Source organism: Lissotriton vulgaris, chromosome 6, assembly GCF_964263255.1.
Source record: "Lissotriton vulgaris chromosome 6, aLisVul1.2, whole genome shotgun sequence".
Taxonomy (NCBI): Eukaryota; Metazoa; Chordata; class Amphibia; order Caudata; family Salamandridae; genus Lissotriton; species Lissotriton vulgaris.
Window position 1 is genome coordinate 1,034,729,585 of NC_141694.1, and position 12,928 is coordinate 1,034,742,512.

Here is a 12,928-nt window from a genome sequence, read left to right on the forward strand (position 1 = left end):
AATCTTACTTGAGGAGGGGGCAGGAGCAAAGCGCCCCCTCCCAGTCCGCGCCACCACACCGTATGTTGAAAATCTGAAGCCATCGTTCTACAAACTCAAACAACCTTGGATGGAAAAATCTAGAAAAATGTACAAACTGAAAACCAGTTTTGGTCTGCATAGCATCAGTAGCAATGCTTGCTATCAGAGTGCATGAGTTTCATGCTCGATCGATTGAGCTAGCCGGATCGGGCAATAAAAAGTATAAAATAGTTATGTAAATAGTTATTTAATAAAATGTTTTACCCTGTTTCTTTGCTGGTGTGTTGTATATATTTTTAATATTTGCATAGGGTTTGTCGTTATTTTGGGCGGGGTGGGTGACGGAGCCGAACTGTCTTGCAGCCCTCATGGTGTGGAGCTCAGTTCATCTCACTATTTTCGTATTTCTCATGAAGGGTTGTTCCTAATATTTCTATTTTAGCGAGGTCAAAAAGAGATCCAATTAGTGGCCTACTGATTTTGCTCGATTAATTTTATTTTTTTACACGATTTTTCACGATTTTTCACTATCTGCAAAGACTAAACAGAGTATTGCGACTTTGTGCTTGTTTGTAAATAGAGAATGAACCAAAGAGAATCAATTGTAAAACAGTAAATGCTTGGATAACAATCAATCAAATGGAGAGACAAGCAGGCACGACGGATTACAACAGGGGTAAAGGCCTGCGTTAACTACTCTTCACTATCTGCAAAGAGAGAGTACTACTAAGAGAAAAGAGGGGAGGGGGGCAGCATTCAAAGCACATCAGCGTGCATAAACACGAAAAAGTTTTTACCTATCACGTACTTGACATTTTACAGCTTTTGATATTTGCTATTAAAAAACCAATGAAATTCACTGAAAAAACCATAGGTTATAGGCCATATATAGTTAGGAATTTGCATTTACAAAACCTTGAAAATTCACTGAAAAAACCATTGGTTATAGACCATATATAGTTAGGGATTAGCCTTTTCAAAACCTTATTTTACTCACACAAAACCATTGAAATTTCATATATAGTTAGTTCCACTAACTATATATCGCGCACCCGCAATCCACTGCTGATGATGTCACATATTACATCATTCATGACATGGTTAGTGACATCACTGATGACATCACTGATGACATCTCAAATGACATCACTGATGACATCTCAAATGACATCACTGATGACATCTCAAATGACATCACTGATAAAATCACTGATAACATCTCATTTGACATGACTGATCACATCACTGATGATATCATTCATGTGATAATACCATGAACCTCTTCAGACTCTAATATAACCTTAGATACAACCAGAGTAAACAGACAGTCACAGACTGTCACTCATCCATGGAGTTACTCACACACCTAGTCAGTTATGCAAAAAATCAATCACACCTCCATTTTCTCAACTATACAGTTATACACACCTTACTTATTCAAACATATACTAACACATATTTACTTTACTCTCTTATACAATCCCTGATACATGTTCACAATGATCCATACAGCCACTCACACATTCACTGGCTCTTATGCACAGTTATTTATATATGTCAACTCTCACATGTACTGTGTTTTACATATGTACTTACTTTGATATGTAGCACTGAGATATCCATTCACTCACTAATACACTCATGCACAGTCAACCGCCCATACAGCTGTTTCCACATGCACTTTTGAACCCATACATATAGTGAATCAACTACTCACACATCTATGTACAGAGTCATACACCTCCCAGCCACCCACACACACACTCAGTTTCCCATACAAATACTTGGACAACCAATGAATAACCCATACAGTTACTCATATAGCTACTGATCAACATATGCAGCAGTTTGTAGAACAACAGATATAATGATGCACAAATTAAAACAGTTTAGTCACTAACCCATGCACTCAGTGAGACACATTTAATCACTCACTCATACAGTCAGTCATGCACCTACTAAATCCTTCATCCAGACACTTATACATCCACTCATTCTTCAATATGTAAGACATATTTTAACTTTACAGAAACATACAGTCACTGAATGTTGTCATCAGTGATGTCATTTGAGATGTCATCAGTGATGTCATCAGTGATGTCACTAACCATGTCATGAATGATGTAATATGTGACATCATCAGCAGTGGATTGCGGGTGCACGATATATAGTTAGTGGAACTAACTATATATACAATTTCAATGGTTTTGTGTGAGTAAAATAAGGTTTTGAAAAGGCTAATCCCTAACTATATATGGTCTATAACCAATGGTATTTTCAGTGAATTTTCAAGGTTTTGTAAATGCAAATTCCTAACTATATATTGGCCTATAACCTATGTTTTTTTCAGTGAATATATATATATATATAACATTTCTATGGCAAAATGTCAGCCAATTCCATCCATCAACGCCAAAGTTATTCAACATAGAATTTTCAGAAATCCCAATTCAAAAAAATCCTAACTATATATACCTACTGGCGACCGCCAGTAGGTAATATATAACATTTCTATGGCAAAATGAAACCCCTCATTTTGTTCCTTTTCAAATTAAATGTTTTAGGTGTTAACACTTTATTCCAATCAAGATGACTTCAGGTGTGCCATACTTTTGTCATAAGTAAGACTGTTAGCGCTCTAGTTGTTCTTTAGAACACTCTGGGACATTCTGTCACTGGGCTATAGTTGGGCTACATCTGGCTGATATTTGGGCTACATTTGTTTTTTTTGTCTCTGGTGGCCATCTTTGGGCTACATTGGGCTACATTGGGCTACATTTGGGCTCTAACATATATATAGCCCAATGTAGCCCAATATATATTTTTCAAAGTTAATTTTCGTAAAAACCACTGGAGCATATATCTTGAGACATAGCAAAGGCGCATCAGGCTACCAGTCCCTACAATTTTGCCAAGTTTTGTGGAAATCCATTCAGCCGTTCGAGCTAAAAGTGAGTCCAACCGCTCTATAGAAAACTCAATGTTAAAAACATGTTTTGGGACCCCCCTTTTTTCTCGGCCCGCGCTTGTTGAAACCCCCCCCAAACTTTCAGGGGACGCTCAGAAACAAAATGAGCCATTTTCCTGAACATTTCAGCCAATTCCGTCCATCAACCCCAAAGTTATTCAACATAGAATTTTCAGAAATCCCTATTCAAAAAAATCCTAACTATATATACCTACTGGCGACCCCCAGTAGGTAAGATATAACATTTCTAAGCCAAAATGAAACCCCTCATTTTGTTCCTTTTCAAATTAAATGTATTAAGTGTTACCACTTTATTCCATTCAAGATGACTTCAGGTGTGCCATAACTTTGTCATAAGTAAAACTGTTAGCGTCATAGTTGTTCTTTGGAACACTCAGGGACATTCTGTCATTGGCCTATAGTTGGGCTACATCTGGCTGATATTTGGGCTACATTTGGGCTCTTTTGTCTCTGGTGGCCATCTTGGGAGACTGCATATCAGAATTGTTTTAATGAAATATAGGAGGATTTGAGAAGTCACTCAAAATGTGCCCTAATTTTTCTTTCTTCAGCACTAATCATAATTTCTATGGCAAAATGAACCCCCTCATTTTGTTTCTTTGCAAATTAAATGTTTAAGTGTTAACACTTTATTCCAATCAAGATGACTTCAGGTGTGCCATACGTTTGTCATAAGTAAGACTGTTAGCGCTCTAGTTTTTCTTTAGAACACTCTGGGACATTCTGTCACTGCGCTATAGTTGGGCTACATCTGGCTGATATTTGGGCTACATTTGTTTTTTTAGTCTCTGGTGGCCATCTTTGGGCTACATTGGGCTACATTGGGCTACATTTGGGCTCTAACATATATATAGCCCAATGTAGCCCAATATGTATTTTTCAAAGGTATTTTTCGTAAAAACCAATGGAGCATATATCTTGAGACATAGCAAAGGCACATCGGGACACCAGTCCCTACAATTTTGCCACGTTTTGTGGAAATCCATTCAGCCGTTCGAGCTAAAAGTGAGTCCAACCGCCCTATGGAAAACTCAATGTTAAAAACATGTTTTGGGACCCCCCTTTTTTCTCGGCCCCCGCTTAATGAAACCCCCCCCCAAACTTACAGCGGACGCTCAGAAACAAAATGTGCCATTGTCCTGAAAATTTCAGCCAATTCCGTCCATCAACGCCAAAGTTATTCAACATAGAATTTTCAGAAATCCCTATTCAAAATAATCCTAACTATATATACCTACTGGCGACCGCCAGTAGGTAATATATATATATATATAACATTTCTATGGCAAAATGAAACCCCTCATTTTGTTTCTTTGCAAATTAAATGTTTTAAGTGTTAACACTTTATTCCAATCAAGATGACTTCAGGTGTGCCATACGTTTGTCATAAGTAAGACTGTTAGCGCTCTAGTTTTTCTTTAGAACACTCTGGGACATTCTGTCACTGCGCTATAGTTGGGCTACATCTGGCTGATATTCGGGCTACATTTGTTTTTTTTGTCTCTGGTGGCCATCTTTGGGCTACATTGGGCTACATTGGGCTACATTGGGCTACATTTGGGCTCTAACATATATATAGCCCAATGTAGCCCAATATATATTTTTCAAAGGTAATTTTCGTAAAAACCACTGGAGCATATATCTTGAGACATAGCAAAGGCACATCGGGACACCAGTCCCTACAATTTTGCCACGTTTTGTGGAAATCCATTCAGCCGTTCGAGCTAAAAGTGAGTCCAACCGCCCTATGGAAAACTCAATGTTAAAAACATGTTTTGGGACCCCCTTTTTTCTCGGCCCCCGCTTAATGAAACCCCCCCAAACTTACAGCGGATGCTCAGAAACAAAATGTGCCATTGTCCTGAAAATTTCAGCCAATTCCGTCCATCAACACCAAAGTTATTCAACATAGAATTTTCAGAAATCCCTATTCAAAAAAATCCTAACTATATATACCTACTGGCGACCGCCAGTAGGTAATATATATATATATATAACATTTCTATGGCAAAATGAAACCCCTCATTTTGTTCCTTTGCAAATTAAATGTTTTAAGTGTTAACACTTTATTCCAATCAAGATGACTTCAGGTGTGCCATACTTTTGTCATAAGTAAGACTGTTAGCGCTCTAGTTGTTCTTTAGAACACTCTGGGACGTTCTGTCACTGGGCTAAAGTTGGGCTACATCTGGCAGATATTTGGGTTACATTTGGTTTTTTTTTGTCTCTGGTGGCCATCCTTGGGCTACATTGGGCTACATTTGGGCTCTAACATATATATAGCCCAATGTAGCCCAATATATATTTTTCAAAGTTAATTTTCGTAAAAACCACTGGAGCATATATACATATATGAATATATATATATATATATATATATATATATATATATATATATATATATATATTTTTTTTTTTTTTCACTGAAAAAAACATAGGTTTCACACCAGTCATAGTTAGCTGGAAATTTTACTGACATAAAACCATTGAAATTCCCACGTTATAGTTAGTTGGACTCACTATAACTTGCGCGCCTGCAATGCACTGCTGATGACGTCACATATTACATCACTCATGACATGGTCAGTGACATCACTCATGACATCACTGATGACACCATCCAGTGAATGTGTGTCTTTCTGAAATATCAATATGTTTTATATATGTATTTGTAAAGGTCGATGGACGAATACATGTTTAAATAAGTGTGTAAATGGATGTTTATTTTTAATAAAATATTGATTGGTTAACTGGCTTATAAAGTGTATCTTAGTGAAAACATAAATTAGCGAGTAATTTTTTAATATTTTAAGTATATGTATCAGTGTTTCACTTTGTGTATAAGTGGCTGCATGGGTTGGTGACTGACTCACTGTTTGTATGTGTTTTTAAGACAGCGTATGTGCAGGACTGTATGGGTGGATGAGTGTGAATATGTGTGTGTTAGTGAGTGAATGCCTGCCTCACAGGTGTTTTTACGAGTAACTACATATGTTTTAATCTAGTATATGTGAGTATTGATGTATATAAGTGAGTATATGTGAGAGTGAGAGATTGAAAGAGGTCCTGTTTAAATAAGTATGTGTTTCTATAAGTGATTGTTTAAGAGAGTAAGTAAGTTTCCTTAGAAGTAATGTACTAGTGTGTGTATAGCTGTATATGCAAATAAATGGATGTTCAATAGTTTATTTGCATGTGTGAGTATGTGTGTGAGTAACGTATGGATGACTGTCGGTGTGTAACAGGATGTAAATGTGTATCACTACATATGATGAGTGAGTATATGTATGAGTGACTATATAGAACTGTTTCTGAATGAGAGGATGTGTATATAGATGGATGAATTACTGAATTGTTTGTTGTAACTGGTATGGGTATCTCAATTTTTTTGAAAATGTTAGTTTCTATTTCTGAATATGTGTTTCAAGGGTTACATTACACCCAAAGGAGGTCTGTCAGTTTGTCACAAGGATTGTGTCATCAGTGATGTCATGACTGATGTCACTGACCATGTCATGAGTGATGTAATATGTGACGTCCTCAGCAGTACATTGCGCAAGTTATAGTGAGTCCAACTAACTATAATGTGGGAATTTCAATGGTTATGTCAGTAAAATTTCCAGCTAACTATAACTGGTGTGAAACCTATGGTTTTTTCAGTGAAATTAATAGGTTTTTTAAATGCTAATTCCTAAATATAACTGGTGTGAAACCTATGGTTTTTTCGGTGAATTTCATAGGTTTTTAAAATGCTAATTCCTAACTATATATAAGGCCACAAACCTATGTTTTTTTCAGTAAATTTCAAAATTTTGTTAATAGCAAATGTCTATAGCTATGAAATGTAATATTTTCGAAAATGAATGAATCCTATATTAGCGCTATTGCCGCGAATGAAAACAACATTTTGACGTATCGCGTAGCCGCGTCCACGTGATATGCACAGCGTAAGCGCACCCGGAAGCACTCGAGCGAATACGATCGCTCAACGTAAACATCCGACGCGCTTACGCGACGCAACCCGGGGCGCGCCTACGGGCACGCCCAGGGGCGCGTCGCGTAAGCGTGTCGGGTCTTGTGACCTGAAAATAACACTTTTAATTGGTGCAGAACAGTTTTGGTTTCATAATGATGAAATCGCTAGTCTTGTGACCTGAAAATAACACTTCTCATTAGTTCAGGAGATTTTTTTTTCCAAATGATGAAAGACCCCACTTTTTTTTCCTTATTCTGACTTTGTCCTTTGACTGAGGAAGACCTGTTTTGAAATCTTTTAGGTATATTTTGTACTTTAAAATGGCTATAGTTGCAGCATCAGCTGGAGCATCTCCACCACCACCACCACCAAGAGGACCACCACAACATCACATTGGTGGTCAAGAAGAAGAGGAGGAGGAGGAAGAGGAGGAGGGGACAAGGAGGAGGTGGCTGGAAGAACACAATACCCCATACCAACCCAAGCCACACATTGTATGGGAGTTTTTTTCCATCCCTGAGGGAAAAAAAAGTGAATGCGGCAAAGGTGACTTGCCTTATCTGTGACACGGAACTCTCAAGGGGTAACCCAAATAAAAAATATTCATTTGGGAACAATACCATGATAAGGCACATGCAGCGCAAGCACCCTAACAACTATGCTGCCGCAGAAATTAGAGAACTGGTCAGCAACCCTCCCCAATCTACGCCCAGCACCTCCAAACGAAAACAACCCACTCCATCGGGCCCAGAGACAAGGGAGACAATCCCTTGCATTCAACCACGATTTGGAGAATTCAGGGTCACCTGTATTTTTTGTGGTAAGACCATCTCCTATGGTGAGCAGAGCCTAAAGCTTATCCTCCTTGCTGGTGACAACCACAATCGCCCAAAAAACCCACATTTTTTCTTGATTTGTTTTTGCTCCTGTTGAGCCATTTTCAATTCCCTGTTTTTTGTTTCTCCCCATAAAAATAACCAAAAAAAATGCAAAATAGTTCATAATACCCCAAAAAAATACAAAATGTTCAAAAAACATTAAAAAAAAATATAAAACAACAAAAAGAAGAAAAAAACTGTTCTTTTTAGAACTACCTCCAATTTATAAAAAAAGGCTACATTTTTTTAAAACTCTATCATTCATTTTTCCCCATGGTACGCTCCCCAGTCCGCTCCCCGGTGCGCGTACCGGGCGCTCCCCCCACGCAAATTTAAAAAAAAACAAATGTTTTCACCCGCGGGGCCCGATTATAGCCCCCACATCAAACCTAGGGGGTCAAGGGGAGTCTACTCTGCCCCCTTATGGTCATTTCCCCCTTAGTTTTTCCCACCTCTTGTGTCTCGATCCTACCGAGACACAAGATGGCGGCTGCTCCGGACTGTTTCGAATTTTGACAGACACCCGAGAGCCAATCAGCTTTCAGTGCGCACCTCGCGTGGAGTGCCCAGAGCCCTCCCCGGTGCGCGTACCGGGGCGATGCCATAGATATATATATATTTTTTTAACCTAAATTACTCAAAATCCACTGGAGCACATATCTTGAGACATAGCAAAGTCACATCGGGCTACCAGTCCCTACAATTTTGCCAAGTTTGGTGGAAATCCATTCAGCCGTTCGGGCTAAAAGTGAGTTCGACAGCCCTATGGAAATTAAAATGGAGAAAACACGTTTTGGGAAAGTAGATCCTAACTATAACTACCTACTGGCGACCGCCAGTAGGCAATATATATATATATATATATATATATATATATATATATATATATATATATATATATATATATATATATATATATATATATATATATATATTACCTACTGGCGGTCGCCAGTAGGTATATATAGTTAGGATTTTTTCTCTATGGGACTTTTGAAAATTCTATTAATAATAACATTGGCGTTTGTAGACGGAATCGGCTGAAATTCTCAGGAAAATGGCACATTTTGTTTCTGAGCAGCCCCTGAAAATTTGGGGGGGTTTCGTTAAGGGGGGGCTGGGAAAAATGGGTGGTCCCAAAACACGTTTTTCCCATTAATTTTTCCATAGGGCGGTTGGCCTCACTTTTAGCTCGAACGGCTGAATGGATTTGCACGAAACTTGGCAAAATTGTAGGGACTGTTAGCCCGATGTGCCTTTGCTAGGTCTCAATATATGTGCTCCACTGGATTTTGAGAAATTAACGTTTTAAAAAACAGATATATCTGTGACAGCGTCCCGGGTAGCGCTCCGGTTCGCGTACTTTTCACGTTACGGAACTTTGCGAAGCGAAGCTGATTGGCTCTCCGGTGTCTGTCAACATTCTAAACAGTCCGGAACGGCTGCCATCTTGTCTCTCGGTAGGATCGAGAGACAAGAGGAGGAGAAAAACGAAGGGGGAATTTAATGAAAGGGGGCAATGTAGACCCCTCTTGACCCCCTAGGAATGATGTTGGGGTTATTAAAGGGTCCCGTGGGGCAAATAAAAAAAAAATATTTTTCGCGGTAGAAGCGCTTCCCGGTTCGCGAACCGGTAGCGAAATGGGAATTCGCCATTTTGTGTTTCGTTTTAATTAAATTACAAGATGGAGGAAAAACAATGTGAGAAATTGGTATAAGGGGGTACGGGAGACGTCTCCTGACCCCCTATGTTTTCTGAGGGTGGCTGAGGATGCTCATATATGTTGATACATGTCTTCCAGCGGCTGCGCGTGAGCGGATTTTTTTTTTTTGCTGCGTGACGTCTGTTAACATTTGATTAGAAGGAAATCAGGAAGTGTTGACCGCCATTTTGTCACTGCGAGTAAATATATTTTTAAAAATAATTGTTATAAATTGATCCGTATTGATAAACATTGTCTGCGCCATCTTGCCTTTTTTCCAATGCCACACTTTTGTCGTGCACGGCAGCCATTTTAGATGCCTTGACCAGACCCACTCTCTGCACGCCGCCGATCCTCAGCATGGCTCCCCACCCTCGCAAGCATCTACCCCACGCACTGGTCACCCCCGCTCTCTCTCTCATGCATGGGCCATAAACCTCCCCCCATCTGCGCTGCTCTTCCCTGAGAATCACACCCTGTGCCCGCCCGACACCTCCCTTTCACCCTATTCACTACCGCACCCTCTGACACTCCTCTTCCTCTGTGTCCGATTGTCCAGGCCGGTCCCAGGCTATCACCTAGCCCTGCGGATGTAGTTTATGGCCCCAACTGTAAAGAATCACCCCTCTTCAAAGGAGTTACAGTAGATCAAGGCCCCCACCCCATGAGATCCGTTACACCACACGCGTTCCTACTATCTGATAACGATCCTGTATTGTGATTGGGGAGGGGATTCTCACTGTAAGGGTGTGTGGGACCGAGCTTGAAGCGGAAGATTCTAGGGATGCCTTTTTGTACATCAAAGTCTTCACAATTATGTGTCACATAAAAAATATATAGCACTCCAACAAAGTAGTAGGATTATAACCCTTTAATAACTAATAAATATATACAACGCTCCAACAAAGTAAACACGTTAAAAAAAACATTTTAAACAACTATTTACATGGCAGCCTGCTGCAACATCCATCTCAAAGCAACAATGGGCTGCTTTGGTCTGTCTTTTAGTCGGCAAAATCCGTCGGCCTCTGAGGTGGCGTCAGTAGCGGTCCGTTGTGCGAATAGGCCGAAGGCAGCACAACGCGCCGAGATCCGGACGGCACCCAGGTGGTGTCCAGTAAGTTGCCGCACTGGTCTGGCCATCCTACAATGCTGCGCCGAAAGACGGCGTGGGGCGCCCCGGGGGGGGAGGCGGCGCAAACGGGCCTCCCCCACCTCCCCAGGTGGATGCTCCTCTGCTGCAGTGGGGCGCCCCTTAGCGTTTCAGTCGCCATTCAGCTGAATTGCGCCCGCTCTTGCGGCACTGTGCCTCATCCGCCATTTAGCTGAGTTGCGCCCGCTCTTGCGGCTACAGCGTCTCGCCCACCATCCAGTTGAATTGCGCCCACTCTTGCAGTGCAGCGATAGGCGGCTGCAACAGGACTCTCAAACTGGCGGCCGGCTCTTTGGATTTGGGCCTGGTCCACTAAAATGGCCCTGGGACACATTTGAACTCAGACATTTGCCTGCTAGGGCTTGGGCCCCATTCCCGAAAGTGTCCCCTCAGCCTTGAAGATTCTACAAAAGTCATCGGGGCCCCCGACTCCCGCAGGCTTCCGGTGGGGAGCGGCTGCCATGATTGCTTGCGGAATGGCCACGACGGAGCCACAAGATGGTGGTGCTCTCATGCTGACGCCAGCTTCAGTCTGAAACATCCAGAAACACTGTAGACTACCAATTCGATGACTTCCGGTGGAGCCCCAACGTGACCCGGTAGGGAAGAACTTGCCCTCCCCTCTTTTGACTGATGGTTCTTGTTGCCTGTCCCCTCTGTTGTCATCTAACGGAACCTTTTTGGACTGCCGAGTGAGAAAAAAAAGGTGGGGGTTTCATCATTTGGGAAAAAAAAATGTTTCAATCCAATGAAAAGTGTTATTTTTAGGTCATATGATCAAGCCTTCCATCATTAGGAAACCAAAAGTAAAATGAACCAATGAAAAGTTTTATAAACAAGTCACATGACCTGTTATGCGGCTTTGGGCTATAAAAAGCCTACAAAATCCGTTGGCCTGTGAGGCGGCGTCAGTAGCGGACCGATGTGCGAATAGGCCAAAGGCAGCACAACGCGCCGAGATCCGGATGGCACCGAGGTGGTGTCCAGCAAGTTGCACTGGTGTGGCCATCCTACAATGCTGCGCCGAAAGACGGCGTGGGGTGCCCGGGGGGGGGGGTAGGCGGCGCGAACGGGCCTCTCCCGCCTCCCCAGGTGGAGGCACCTCATTTGCAGTGGGGCGCCCCTTAGCGTTTCACTCGCTGTCCAGCTGAGTTGCGCCTGCACTTGCTGCTACAGTAGGCCGAAGGCAGCACAATGCGCCGAGATTCGGATGGCACCGAGGTGGTGTCCAGCAAGTTGCACTGGTGTGGCCATCCTACAATGCTGCGCCGAACGACGGCGTGGGGGGGGAGGCGGCGCGAACGGGCCTCTCCCGCCTCCCCAGGTGGAGGCTCCTCAGCTGCAGTGGGGCACCCCTTGGCGTTTCGCTCGCTATCCAGCTGAGTTCCGCCCGCTCTTGCGGCACAGTGCCTCACCCGCCATCCAGCTGAGTTGCGCCCGCTCTTGCGGCTACAGCGTCTCGCCCACCATCCAGCTGAATTGCGCCCACTCTTGCGGTGCAGCGATAGGCGGCTGCAACAGGGCTCTCAAAATGGCGGCCGGCTCTTTGGATTTGGGCCTGGTCCACTAAAATGGCCCTGGGACACCTTGGAACTCGGACGCTTGCCTGCTAGGGCATGGGCCCCATTCCCTAAAGCGTCCCCTCTTTTGACTGATTGTTCTTGTTGCCTATCTCTTCTGTTGTCATTTAACGGAACCTTTTTGGACTGCCGAAAGGGGTTCTGGTCCGACCGCTGGTTGGTGGAGACATTTTGACTATATCCTGGACCTCCCCGGCCTCGCCCAAAATGGCGCCGGTATAAATGGGACTCGTAACTCCTTGTTGTGTACTGGTTGCCCAACCTTGATATCACGAGATACGTATGCAGTTTTGAAGCACATGGCGGGCGGGGACGAGTACTGATTGAACATTTGGACATCCCTATTGATGTTACGTTCTGATGTGTTATTGATTACTGTACTATTGAAAGTTCGAATTAACGTCACCCATGGTACTTGCCCGCAAATGTATATCTAGATAATTTTATTGTAACTGGCCCTGTCGTACTTTAATTATAAAATGTACGTCCACCGATTCCGCAACTGTTAGACACCTTAGTTCTTGCAACCTAATGGCCCGCCCGTTACGTTCTTCTACAGTGTAAATGTCCCCTCATCATATACGATTACAGTTTGCTCCGTGACCGGCCCACGTGGTTATAGGCCCGT